At 32.9% G+C, this 15,036-nt stretch overlaps 1 protein-coding gene across 4 annotated transcripts in view; it reads right to left on the bottom strand.

Moving 5' to 3' along the window:
* Nucleotides 1-15,036, bottom strand: part of AGMO (alkylglycerol monooxygenase) — a 323,670-nt gene that overhangs the window by 88,088 nt on the left and 220,546 nt on the right. The window contains exon 13 of one of the 4 annotated variants that reach the window (XR_012508187.1): nt 4,848-4,964. The exons of the other annotated variants lie outside the window; for them this stretch is intronic. The gene's annotated coding sequence lies outside the window, so the exon portion shown is untranslated. The remainder of the gene's footprint in view (nt 1-4,847; nt 4,965-15,036) is intronic. 4 annotated transcript variants of the gene reach the window in all.

Raw genomic sequence — 15,036 nt, 5'->3', positions numbered from 1 at the left:
TGTACAAAACTTGTATCAGAATGGAAGTTCACAATTTCATCATGCCTGAGCCAAAAACGTTAACATGATGTATTCCAAGATGTGATAAATATTTCCTATTCTAAGAAATATAATAAATTAATTTTGTAACAACTCTGATACATTGCCAGAAGCACTAATATATACTAAACATGATCACTCTGTTAAAATTTACTCTAAATTAAATGCCTATATTTATTCATCACAAAATCATAATCAAACACTTATTGCACAATTATTATGGGAGCTATACATAAGTGCATAAAAATAAAGAAAGGTTTAATTTTTTCCTAACAGGAACATTGTTATGATCATACCTAGAGAAATATTTATTTCTAGACCTCTGAGTGACAACAGAAGTCCCATTAGCTTCCTTTGATAGTTGTCTATTCTTGTTAATCTAGTGATAAGAAAACAAAATCATTCTAACTTCATGAAGCCTTAGTTGCCTTATGTGTATAGTTAAGATTTGCATCCAGATTGTCCTTTAAGATGCTTTTAAAAACTAAAATTCTATTCTTTTATTATTTTTTCTCATTATTCCTCAAGATCCTTTGCTTTCAAAATCAAACTTTCTTCATTCTATCACTTCTGTTTCTGCCCTCACCTCTATCCTGGTGCTTACCAATATGGAGTCCAAAGTCCTTTTAGATTCCAAATTTGAAGATTTAAATGGGTATCCCCCGTAATTATCGATATTTCAGAATGTCTAGTGGAAATCTTACGTGTGTGTTCCATAGGATTCCACAGTTATCAGGTGTCATTTTGTTTATTCATTTGTTTGGCTTTAAAGGGGCCTTGAATTATAATAACCCAGTGTATAGTTATCAAAAGATAAAATAAAATAGTAAACCAATTACTTGATAAATACTGTTTTTTTTTTTTAAAAATAAGCTTTTTAAAACATTGAATCATGGGCAAAAATTAATAGAAAGTATCAAAACATTGGGAATGAAGTAACTTAATCAACTACATCTCATGAAATCTATTGCTTTAAATGTCCCATGTGGTATTCCTATTCTTATTTTTTTGCCACCAAAATTTCCTCCTCACCAGACAGAGTAATATTTTCATCAGGTCATTTGCCTTATTCAAGAATATAAAATATTAAGTGTGAAGCTCCCTACTTGGCTCCCAAGACAATTCATAATTTGGTCCTACACCTGACACAAAACAGATTTTTCCCATCCTGTGCCATGATGTATTTTGGTCAATTTTTGAATAGGTGAGAACACTTATAAATATACTATTGAGACTACATAGACTCTACTTTAAAAGCGAATTATATTAATTGGATCCAAAGCACGCTAAGAACTCGTCATCGATATGCACGTCTCTAAGGATGCTTACATGCAAGCTTCAGAACATTTCAAAATATTCCATTGACTGATCCAGTGTCTGTATTGGCGTCAATGACTATTTTAGGTGTATTTTAGCACAGTTAATATAATTTTATGTGTGTTAAATCTGGGTCCTTGGAATACATTACCAAACGTGTTTTCAGTGTACTAAGGTCTTTCCCATAATTCTTGTCCTTTTCATTGGTGGCATTTTTAGTCAACCAATAGTTATATACCCATAACGTATATTTTCTAGGTGCTTTAGGAATCCTGAGTCTCATTTAATTTAACTAGAATGCTTACTGTCATTTTCCAATAATAATAATTTATTTAAAATATGTCAATTTTGATTAAATCATTATGTCTTAAGATATAGAAATGTTGTACCAGTCTTGAAACATAGTTCTTTCTAAACTGTTCTGTTTCTTTCATTTAAAAGCTTTTTAAAATACACAAATTATAAGTTGGAATTCCTCTCAGTTAAGTTCATAAACTAAACTAAAATTTTGTTTGTGAACTCGTTTCTTATCATGAGACATTTCTTCCCAATAGTAGCTTTTGATATAATGAATCTGAATGAAAATTATAAATTATATCTTATTTTCTTTTCTGTTTCACTAGGGATCAAGGAACAATTCTATGAATTAATAAAGACACAGTTCTTTACACCCAAAATTACATGCATATTTATTTACTGAAGAATATAGACATAAAAGGGGAATAGAAATCCCATTTTCCTTATATATGTGAAATTTTCTTGTGCTCTGTTAAAGATTCTGATGCACAATTTTATTTTTAGTTTACCTGTATCACCATTTTTACATGTCTTCAAAATAGTTATTAAATGTGCTATCATAATAGATTTTAGGAATCAAATCATACTGGCAAAAAAGAAAAGCTATGTATGGAGAAGAAAGAACATTTCCATCTTTATAAACAAAAGCTGTTTGTTTTTTTTTTTAACATTTTTGAAGACTCCATCAATTTTGGCAAACATCACACCAGCCTTATCCAACTTCTAAAGCTGGGAGTTGATCCAAAACTCTGGTAGTCAGAGATCTGCTAAGTGTGTTGTTGCTCTATTACCTGACACTTTTGGCTCAATTTGAAACATTTTTTTATTCACTCTTTATATTTTCTGTTTCTTTTTGTTGAATCTTAAAAGTAATATAAGAGCTGCTTCTTCCTTCTTATTTACAAAAAACTGAATCTTTTTAACCTATGTTTCCATATACAAAGTAATTTACTTGAATTTATAATTCAAATAATTAAAACCTTTCTGGTTCTTCATTTTGCATTACATCATAAAAGAAATTACAGGGTTTTATGGAACTTTCAACCAGTTGCATAAAGCAGATGTTTTAGAGTGTTAATTGTGTTCATTTATAGAACTAAATGATGAATGATTATTTGTTGTTGAATTTTAAAATTTATAATTGTCTAATAATTAAGTCTTTTTAAATAGTAGGTAAATTTTTAAGAACAACATTTAGTCTGATATATTTATAGGCAAAAAATTCAAAACATAACTAGTAAGTATTCAGTTTTACTACAATAACTTTGGTTTAGTCATTACTTTGGTAATATATACTTTGTGGTTCACCAAGAGTACAAACTCTGAAAAAGAAATTTACAGAAGCATTTGATATATAGACTCCATTGAATCTATAATATTTCTTCAAGGATATATATTATTTCATGAATGTATCCATGGAAAATCTGTTACTGGCTTCTACTGACTTCCTTGAGAAATAAAATGCGCCAAAGGAAGAAAGGTAAGTACTGGGTTCTAGTATTTAAAGCTACAATGATCAGTTCCTCAATTTACTGATCTGTTAAAAAAGAGAAAATGATCTATGCTAAATTTTTCTGCAGTAAAAGGTGAGTAAATGGGTATCCTTTTGTTAGGAATCTAGATGACCACTCTTTTGCCTGAAAACTTTCACCTGTAAGTGTCTGTTATGCCATCACATGCAAGAGTATTCTTTATTCAAGCATTTTCCAAAATGTGTTTCTTAAAGCACTGTTCTCATAAAATAGTAATAGTTGTTGAGTGTTACGGAGCTCAGAAAAAAATTCTGAGATATATTGTTAGGAAACTGTTGGGTTAACTAAAATCCATGAAAATTGTTCTTTCTGTAACACTGCTCAAAGTCTAAAATCAAATGCACTCATTATTATCTTCTGACAAGACTCAGCTCAGTGGTTCTCACGTGCTTTTTATTGTTCTGTGTGGTATCTATGCTGAATAGAAGAGACTGGGCTTACAGGTGGCTGTATGGAGGAATGAAGCTGTTAGAAAACTGGTTCATATCATGATTTTGCATGTAAGTAATGAATTCCCTACATATAAGTTAGGTTATCATGCCCAGTATTTTCAGGATAAGCACTTTTGCTGCAAACATTTTCAATCCATAACTAATTGACCATAAGGCAATTTTGCCTGTGAAACACAAAATAATTGGTTGACAGTTTTGGTTTTGACAGTTTGGTTTCAACTGGTTGAAATGCATTAGCATTTCTTCCAGTAGTGATGTTATTGATGGCTTCATGGAGCTGACAGATGACAATGATTTGCCCCAAAGTTGGTTTCTTATTTTGAAATACACTATATTGAAGGAGAGAGAGGTCAAGGGCGAAATAGCTAATTGGCCATAAGGCATTTTTGCCCTTGAAAGATAACATAACTGGTTGAGAGTCTGGTTTCAACTGGTTGAAATGTTAGCATTTCTTCTAGTTAGTGACATTGCTGATGACTTACTGAGCTGGCAGATGATGATGATTTGCCCCCAAGAGTTGGTTTCTTAATGTGAAACACTACACTGAAGGAGAAAGAGGCTGAGGGTGTCAAATGTGCAGAGTTGGACCTACACTTCTCATAGAACTTTGGAACATCTATCAAGGGATATGTGGCAATATGCCAAGAACAAACAACAGAGCAGAGACTTTCACAATACAACACAAAGCGCGCTTACAAATATGCCTCCTAGTATTTGGAAACTGACATCTCTTTTAATGAAGGGGGAAATTCTAGCAAAAAAGGAAAAATGTGATGTGGAAGGAGAAGATGAATCAACAAGCCCCCCAAAATGAATATAATATTCTGAACAAGATTTGGAAGACAAGTGCTTAAGTACAAGCCACTAAATAAAATTAGTTATTTGTTGTATAGTATTGTATGAACCTGTACACATTCTAAATGTAGTCAAATATTTTATATTTCACAAGTCTTTTAAATTGTTATTCATTTCTCTTATTTCATTGTGAACTCTTTAATGTCCCTCTTTTATTTCTGTTTTATCTTCAAGGCAAAATTGCCTATGATCAATTAGTTATGAGCAAATATTTGCAGCAAAAATGCCTGAGGTAAAGATGTCTATAGCAAAGATGCTGACTTTGAGTCTAGATCCAAGGTAACTTAGATGTACGCATATTCCATTTTACCAGAGCACTTAAAGAAAATTTTTAAAAGATTTAAATTTTACTTACGTCAATATTTCCCAGAATTCTGTGATGATTAAGAAACGTATCTGAATGATGATTAACATGGAGACTTTGAGGCTTCCACAACCAGATATCTTAATTCATAATTTCCGGATGACTGATCTGGGAATCATTAATTTTAACATTTTTACCCAGTGTTTCTAATTAAGAAAAAAGAGCTAGGAAATCATCTACTAGAATAGATAATGGAGTCTGCTTAACCTAATTTAACTCTGTTGTACTGACAGTGAATTTCATTCATTTTCACCTACAATAAAACTCAAGTTTTAAACATTTTCTGGATTCCAGCAATTTCCCTAGTACTTAGAATTTCACAATATGTACAAGTCAGATTATATCTACAAATTTGTTTAAAGTCTTCAGGTGGTATATATTATATTTTTTATGGTATGTGAACTTTAATTTATCTTTTTAAAATTAAAATATTTGTAGTTAAATATAATGTAGATGCATATCTTTTCATAAATAAGCTTACATACACATCAGTATAGAGAAATATAGACTAAACAAATTTTTATTTATTACATGCAAAAGGAAACCATATAATCCTTTCATCATAGATCATATATTCCTGAAATAAGAAAATATGTAGGAATGCAGACATTTTCTCCAGATCTATTATTTTTCAAGCTTTGCAAGTACAGAGGTCTCTTAAATGTGACTCAATCTTTGTAACACGGAATTTTTTTTTCAAAACTATGGAAAGTATTCTCACTATTTGCCTATATATTAATGAAAAATAAGCTCTTTATTAATCATAAAAAATACTACAACCTTTCCAAAAATTCACTTATTCATTTTTTAAAAATCCATCGAATAGCCCTTAAGTAATGAGAACCATGCTAGGGCTGAACAGTGAAGTGGATACAAATACTAATACAGACTCCCTGTTCTCAAAGGACTCAGCCGAGCCGAAGACAGACGTATAAACATATAACAAAGACATGATGTGAAAATATCAGGGAACAAGCTGGAGGTCTATGAGCAAGGAGGAAGACCTCATAAAGGATGTTACGCTAAAGAAGAGCAATAGAGTGGAAGCAGGAGTTCTTTAGATGGAGAAGAAAAAGAATGACATTTAAAGAGGCAGTGGAGGGAGCATGGGGATTGTGAGGAGGAATGGAGGACTTGAGGTGCGGATTGTGCTGATGTAGAAGCTTGAACACGACCATATGCTGAGATTAGAAGGTAGACTCAAGTAAGGTAATGAATGAAATGCATTGTCTTTCAGATGTATTTGGATCATATCCCACAGTCAATGAAGAGTTAAAGATTCTTAAAAACAGTGATAATATGGGGTGGTGCGGGCATTGGAGAAGGATAATATAATATGCCCTGCAGGAGGTGAGGAGTGTTTTAACTTACAGCATTTAGATCATTTTGGCTAAATATGTGAATCTCCTGGGGAGTTGTAAAAACATAATGCCCCAAATGCACACTTGCCCAATTACAGCAGAATCTGTAGGGGATGCAACCAAGGCACCGGGATTGTTTAAAGCTCCCTAGGTGATTCTAAGGTGCAGTCAAAATTGAGAACTAATTAGATTGTTCTCTTGGGCTAAACGGTTGATCCATGCAGGTGATGAGAGGGAAGGAGACATCAAGTTCAACTTGGGGATTTTTGCTGGAGGAACTGGGTAAATAGTTAAGCACTTGAACTGATGGGAAATGGAGAGGACAACTGAATACTGAATACTGTTAACATGATTATGAGACAAACCGTTAACATTCTAGATTTAGAGAAACATGTTTTACAATACTGTAAAGATTTTTCCTGTACTTGCTTGTGAACTTTTGTTGGTTTGGGAGAATGAGAAAAGCCTAGACGGACATAAGAAAGGAAATGATAGAGAAGAATTTAAATATTAAGATTTCCATCAGTATGGGTTCTGATTCCCCAGCCCCTAGGAACATATCCTGTTCCTCATGTTTTAGGTTGAGTTTTCTTTATTTATCACTTATTCATTCGATGAACTAGGGAGTTTATTTGTATTAGAGAGTCCTCAAAGAGGAGTGAGATCTATTCTCAACTTCATTTAAGGCTTATCTTCCTTCCAGACTACTGGTATTCCTGGCCTTAACTTAGTCACTTAGACTGAACAGGTTTCACCCACTTCAAAGCTAGGTGATTTTTACAACGGAAGACTAAGACAAAGGAGAGACCTATAATTAAACTGTATCATTCCTTTGATGACGCTGAAAGATTTCAGAGAATACTTAGCTAACCTGAGCAGGTTAAGTAAAGTAAAAATGTTCTAGAGGGATTAGGGTAAGAGAAGGAATTATTTGGCCCTGAGTGATTTCTACATGTGTAGATAATAATCCTAAAAAGGTTGGATTATCCCAATGCAGGAATCTATGATTTCTCCAAGCTATATAAAATTTAAACAAACAAACCCCCAGGTACTATTGACAAAGGAGTGGTGCATCTCAGCTTGTGGTCTAGCTCCCCAAGCCAATGGTTAAAATCCACAATTAGTTGTTCACAGAAAGACCAGTGTTGACTAGTGAAGAATAATATAAATTATGTCTGATTCTCTGCATTTTCTGTGTGCTTAAGCCATGTTCAACCTTTTGCTGTAGTGAGTATTAAACTAATACTCTATGCATTTTCTTTGTTCTATGTAACAATATAAGTAACATGCCTCCTTCATTGTCTCTAATTTTACATATTTATAGATTCTTAGAACACATATGTATTAGACAGTTGTGAGATAATTAAAGCATTCAGAATGCACAAAGGTGCAATATCTCTTAAAGAACAGTGGTATTAACCAAAGTCACATCATAAACTTTCAAGTATTATAAAGATAAGCAGTGATTAGTATACAGGGGAAACATTGTTGCTGAGGTATTTAGCAGAAAGAAAATTTAGCATGACGTCTAAGTAGAAATCTTTTAAAAAGGAAGTTATTTACTTAATATTGGTTAAAATACATTAATGAAGAAGTGTCTTAGTTCAAAGCATTTGTATTTAATAACAAATAAATAGTAGAAGTCTAAAATCTTGAACAGATTCAAGATAATAAGGCATATTTTTCAAACTATGTGACAAGCGGCCAGCAAATTATACTGACTTTAATGATATAATAGAGTTGGCATTTAATCATAGAGGAACAGAAAACCTTTAACAGATTATTTTTTCTTACACCATTAGGGCATATAGTACAAATGCACAACAGCTTAGACATAACATGATAGAAAGACTCAATTAAAGTTGAATGTAATAAAGATATATCTGCTAATACTTTTGGATGTCCTTAAATTACAATGAAACAAAAATAAAAACAGAAAATCAAAAAAGTAAATTATTAATTCACATAACCCAGAAGCAATAAACTAAAAACAATTAAGATAAATAGGAGTAGATGATAAATTGCCAGTTGCAATATAAATATAAACTAATATGCCAACATGTCAATAATATCAAATTATAAAACATGACACCAGCTCATTTTCAATAACAAAAATATAAACTACATGGGGATAACCCTAATGAAAGCAAAGTGTATAATATACATGAAGACAATCTTAAAACAATACTAAAAATATTCCCTTTAAAAATGTGAATAACAAGACAAATATAATTCGGGGGATGGAAAAACTGATTATTTTGAATGTATTGCATATTTTTATATTTATTTAGAGGCTTAAAACCCCATCTAAAATCACTGGGAGTTACTTGAGCACTACCAAATTATGCTAAAATGTATCTAAAGTTTCCTTCTGATCACTGAAACAATGTGAGAAATAGAAAGGAATGTATAAGCTGCGTATAATAATTCAGTACATGATAAAAGAAACATAAAAATTCATGAAATTTTCCAAAAACTATTACAATGAATATGAAAACAGAAAATTTAACCTCCACATCATAAACCTAAATAATACCTAAATAAAATAATAATAAAAAATAATAGAAAAAAACCCCATAAAATAAAATCTAATAGAACTAAATTATTTTTTACAACCTCAAAAATAAAAGAGAAAATTCAAATCTTGAAAGCTATGAATATAATCACAATTGCAAGAGAAAAGACGAACAGATGTTCACAAATTAAAACAACTATTTTTTCCAGCTTTATTGCGATACAACTGACAGACAACATGGTGTCAGTTTATGGTATACAACTTGTTGATTTGATACACATAGACTGCAAATCGATGACCACTGTCGCGTTAGCTAACACCTTCATCACATCACATATCTACGAGTGTTTTTGTGGTAGAGACATTGAAGATCGACCTCCTTGTGAATTTCAAGTATATATTTTACACTATTATTAATTATAATCACCATGCTATACAGTAGGTACCCAGAACTTAGCTTAAAACTGTAAGTTTGAACTCTCTGACCAACATCTCCTCATTTCCTCCACTCTCCCACCCCCAGTAACTACCATTCTAGTCTTCACTTTTTTATATTCCTAAAACATCTATACTGACATAAATACTGACAACCGTCATGTTTATATTGACATAAGCAGATACATGCATCTATTAATCACATATTTATTAAGTATATATGTAAAACAGCAAAGTAGGAAAATATTTTCAGAGCCCAATATAGATATAGGATTTGAATATTGTATACAATCCTCACTTACATTTAGAAAAAAAAATTACTTTAAAAGAAACAATGGACTAAAAAATCGACCAAAATGAAAGTAGTATAATTATCCATTTATTTATTTAACAAATATTTACTAACTACATGCTATATGACAAGCACTGTTCTAAATCTGAAAAAGACAGCAGCATACAAATAGACAAAATATGTTACCCTTATGCAAGAGGGATAGACATTAAATAAGACAAGTAAGTGTGACCTAATATGTTGGCAGTAATTGCCATGGAGAAAAATAATTCGGGGGCGGGTGAGAAGAAATGTGGAAGTGGGAAGGAGACTCTAGTCCACAGCCTTCAAATAATAAATAAATGTTTAGAGAATGGCAAGGTGATCTAAAATTTAATTCTCACTTTGCAAAATAATTTTGAAACAAAATAATACAGAAATAAACCAACACTTCTATCATCAATTACTCTGTAACAAAGGAGGCAAGAATACACAATGAGGAAAGGAGTCTCTTCAATAAATGGTGCTGGGAAAACTGGATAGCTACCATGCAAAAGAATGAAACTGGACCACTCTCTTACACCATATACAAAAAGAAACTCAAAATGGATTACAGACTTAAATGTAAGAACTGAAACTATAAAATTCCTTATAGAAAGATAGGCAGTATGCTCTGCTCTTTGACATCAGTCTTAGTAATATGTTTTTGGATATGTTTCCTTAGGCAAAGGCAACAAAAGCAAAAATAAACAAATGGGACTACATCAAACTAAAAAGCTTTTGCACAGCAAAGGAAACCAGCAACAAAATGAAAAGGCAACCTACTGAATGGGCGAAGATACTTGCCAACAATTTATCTTAGAAGGGGTTGATAGCTAAAATATACAAAGTACTCATATAACTCAGTATCAAAAAAGCAAGCAACCCAATTAAAAAACGGGCAGAGGATCTGAATAGACATTTTCCAAAGATGATGAACAGATAGCCAACAGGCAGATGAAAAGATGCTTAACATCACTAATCAACAGGGAAATGCAAATAAAAATCACAATGAATACCACCTTGTATTTGTCGTAACGGCTGTTATCAAAAAGGCAGGGAATAACAAGCATTGGCGAGAATGTGGAGAAAAGGGAACCTTTTTGCACTGTTGTGAGACTGTAAGTTGGTGCAGCCACTATGGAAAATAGGATAACGGTTCCTCAAAAAATTAAGAATAAGACCACCATATGATCCAGCATTTCCACTCCTGGAATTTATCCAAAGAAAGCAAAATACACTAATTAGAAAAGATATATATGCACCCCCTAGGTTCATTACAGCAGTATTTGCAATAACCAAGGTATAGAGGCAACCTGTTTCCTTTGACAGATGAATGGGTGAAAAGGATGTGACATATATTTACACACACACACACACACACACACACACACACACACAATGGAATATTATAAGCTGTAGAAAGTAATGAAATTTTTCTATTTACAACAGCATGGATGGACCTATAGGGTAATTTGTTAAGTAAAGTAAGTCAGACAGAGAAAGAAAAATACCATACAATTTCACTTATGTGTGGAATCTAAAAAAACAAAGCAAATGAACAGTTAAAACAGAAAACAGACTCATAGATACAGAGAACAAACTGGTGGTTGCCAGAGAAGAGGAGAGTGGGGAGATGGCAAAATAGGTGAAGGAGATTAAGAGGTACAAACTTCAGGCTATAAAATGAGTAAATCAAGCAGACGTACAGCATAGGGTATATTATCAACCATATTGTAGTAACTGTATGGTGACAGATGGTAACCAGACATACTGTGGTGATCATTTTGTAATGCATACAAATACTAAATCACTACGTTGTACACCTAAAACTAATATAATATTGTATGCCAATTATAATATAATAATAATATGTGGATGTCATGAAAACAGGAATCAGTGGGTATCTGTCATTCATGGAAATGCATAATGTTACAATACTTTTAGAAAGCAGAGTGCTATATTTGTCAGAATTCTTTGGAATGTTCACAACATTTCACTCAGGAATTCCAATTCTGGAAAGTTATTTGGAGGAAACAGTAAAAAATATAGAAATGGCTCTTAGGAACTGCAATGCTCAGCACAATTTAATTTTTAACAGTCAAAATTTGGAAGCAAATTTGGAAATCCAAATCCCATCTCTAGGGGCTATTTACACAGAGCTTTATACATATATTTTTGTGATCATTAAAAATTATGTTGTCAAGTCTTTTAAACATATTGAAAATATAAACAAATGTAATGTTCACTGAAGAATATCAGAGTATTCTATTGTATACAAAAATTTTTAAATTTTCTTATACACAAACAGCTAAGAATGAAACAAAAATTTCATGAAATAAAGTATATAGAAATAATCTGATTTAATTTCAGTTTTTCGTTTGTTTGTTTCTGGAGGGGGGATGTAATTAGGTTTACTTATTTATTTATTTTTAGAGTGGGTACTGGGGACTGAACCCAGGACCTCATGCATGCTAAGCATGTGCTCTACCACTTGAGCTATATCCTTCCCTAGAAATAATCTGATTTAAAATGATAGTATTTTTATCCAGAATCACATAATTTTATAGTGAATGAGATCATATAGTGATCAATTTTAACCTCTAAACCAATAGAGAAACCACTCTACATTATGCCAAGATAATTTAGTTCATGTCAGAGGATTGCTCCCTGCTAAGATACACTTTTGTCTAGCTTTCACCTTTTCCAAGGCCCACAGCTTATCCAGCTAAATTATGAATTGCAGAAAAGACAAGGTGCCTTACCTCATCTTGTCTAACAAAATAGGGCTTTTCCACCTACAAGATTTCTGATGCTAGCAACTCCTTTCAGGCATATTCATGGCCTTAAACTGTCCCCGCTTCATTCCTTCATTCCCCCACTCACAGTACCCATCACATCCCAGTGAACTAGCCAGCCCTTTTCCATCTCCTTTTTAAAGTCTTCCTCATGTTTTAGGTCATGGCTTAAATTTTCTTTATTCCATAGTGAAGTGAAGAATTAGTAATAGTAAACATAGAAATAACAGCAGTGAAAACACATCGTAAAAGGCATATAATTGAGAGATTACTAGTGAAAGTATTTTAACGATATTAATTCTGTGTTAGTTTCTCTCCACCCCAAACCACAGAGTGGGTATTTTTATTTCTCCATCCCAAATTAGGAAACAGGAATTCAAGAAGGCCCAATAACTTGCTACAGCAACACAACTACCAAATTAGCTGAGCCGGGATTTGTCTTTGGGCCTGAAAGAAGCCAAAACTAGGGTTTTGTGGTTTTCCCCCATTTTTCCACATTACCATAGTCTTCCCAAGAGCCCTTAGATGCAACAAACCTCTCCCCTTATAGTTTCCCAACTGTATTTTGAACTTGAGTGCAGTACTGAGTTTACAGACTACCTCATATCATAAACATCTGCCTTTCTTCCTCATGTTGCCCGCCGTGTCACACAGGCAAACGTATACACACACACACACAGACACAATGTTTCATGTTGCTCAATAAATACTCCACATAGGAAAACACTTGCTCAATCAATATCACTGAACTGACATAAAGAAAAGCCCAGCTGAACCTGTCGCAAATGAGCCTTTATTAACATTTCTAATTTCAGTGTTAAAGGTAACACGGGCCTGAAATCCCTGGAATACACCATGAAAACCAACCGCACTGACGCAGGGCTGGGAAGAATGCAGAGCAGGGAAAATGGAAAATACTTTTAATACTTCTAATGGACGAGAGCGTATAAATCCTAGGTGGTGCTGCATTTTACTATTGTAGTTATTGGCATTATGGAATACAGTTTTAAATGGACTTTCTTCAAGTCAAATATCTTAATAGAAATGGAGCTATAATCGTACAGTGTGGTAAATTTTCAGCATCTAATGACTCAGGAAAGCTTGCCAAAACATGCAGATTTTGAAAAAAAAGGTTTGCCTCGTTCTTGATTTACTACAGAGCAAATCACAAGCAAGTTAGTGTTGCATTTGGCTAATGAGTCGAGAATAAGACATACGAATGTGCTAAAGAAAAATATCTAACCAGTATATTCTCCTCCCTGGCAACGTTGACCTTGTCGTGTGAGAATGTGAAAGATTTTCAAACAATTATTAAAGTATTTACTCCAGGAATATTTCCAAGAAATCATTTCAAGTATGAAGAGAGAATTATATGCATTTAACGAGTTGACAGGAAGGTAGGAAAACATGAGTGAATGAGGTTTGTGTAAAGAACAAATGACAGATATTGAAATGACATGAACAAATAGCCAGGAAGGCTCTTCTAATTGGTTAAATATTTATTCTTGGAGGAGATGCTGAATTTGATGTTGAAAGGAATTATTTCAGTCCATTTTTTTAAACATGATTCCCTTCTAAAAGCAATACTTTAACTCAAGATTTAAGTCAATAAAATATCCAAGCATATTTGATACGGAATATTTGAGTAAGTCCATAAAAATAACAAGATTCATTATCGTCTGGGCTTTTGCAGAATACATGTTGAAAACTAAGAAACACAGAGACCAGCTATGTATGATAAGAATTATCCTGGCAGACTATATGCTAATCAATTTTCCTTATAATATGATTAATGTGATATGAAAAACATTAAGAATATTTAATTAGTTCAACATACACTTTAATTTTACAATCTAGCCCACTAACTCTGATTCCTTCCCCTCTTAGTGATTTCCTTTCACACTATTCTATTTAACATCTGTTCAATTTTATCTTCTAATTATCCCATATCTCTTTTATGTTTTTCTGTTACCATTGCCACTCATTTCAAGCTACAGCCTCTTTTTTTTTAATGAGAAATAAAGTATGTTACAATTTTTTTACTGAAGTATATAGTTGACTTACAATATTATATTAGTTTCAGGTATACAACATAGTGACTCAATATTTTTATAGACTATAGTTCATTTAACATTATTACAAAATAATGGCTATATTTCCTTGTTCTGTGCTATATGTCCTTGTTGCTTATTCATTTTATACACAGCAGTTGTATCTTTTAATCCCCTACTCTAGTCTTGTCCCTTCTTCTTCCCTCTCCCCACTGGTAACCACTAGTTTGCTCTCTACAGACTCATAAATGTTAAACCCATCTGCTCTCTACTAGAGCAACACTAACCATCTTATTTTCTGCTTAAATCTCCTCATCATTACTGGGTTGAAATAAGAGTGTCTTAGGGCTAATGTCCTCTATGATTTTATTCTTGCCCACTTCTTACTTCATCACTTTTGTCTCACTCCCACTGAACTATTTCATTTCCCCTAAGTCCTCATGGTATTTCACACCTCACGTCTGCTTTTGTCATTGTCCTCCGGGTCTCCTCACATTGCTCTTTCTACTCATCTTTCAAGGCTCAGCTCAAGTGTCACCTCCTCTTGTAATTGATCTCTAGCCGCTTTCTCATCATCACCCCAAATTGTTAGGTTCCTCTCCTCTTGTTCTTTAAGTTAAGATTAGCCAGATCTGAAATTTAAAATCTGTCCCTTTTACTTATGAGTTATTGATGCTGCACAAGTTAACCTCACTAAGTTTTAGTTACCG

The sequence above is a fragment of the Camelus bactrianus genome, chromosome 7 (genome assembly GCF_048773025.1).
Source record: "Camelus bactrianus isolate YW-2024 breed Bactrian camel chromosome 7, ASM4877302v1, whole genome shotgun sequence".
Taxonomy (NCBI): Eukaryota; Metazoa; Chordata; class Mammalia; order Artiodactyla; family Camelidae; genus Camelus; species Camelus bactrianus.
The sequence above is the reverse complement of the archived record's forward strand: the minus strand, read 5'-3'. Positions and strand labels throughout refer to the sequence as shown.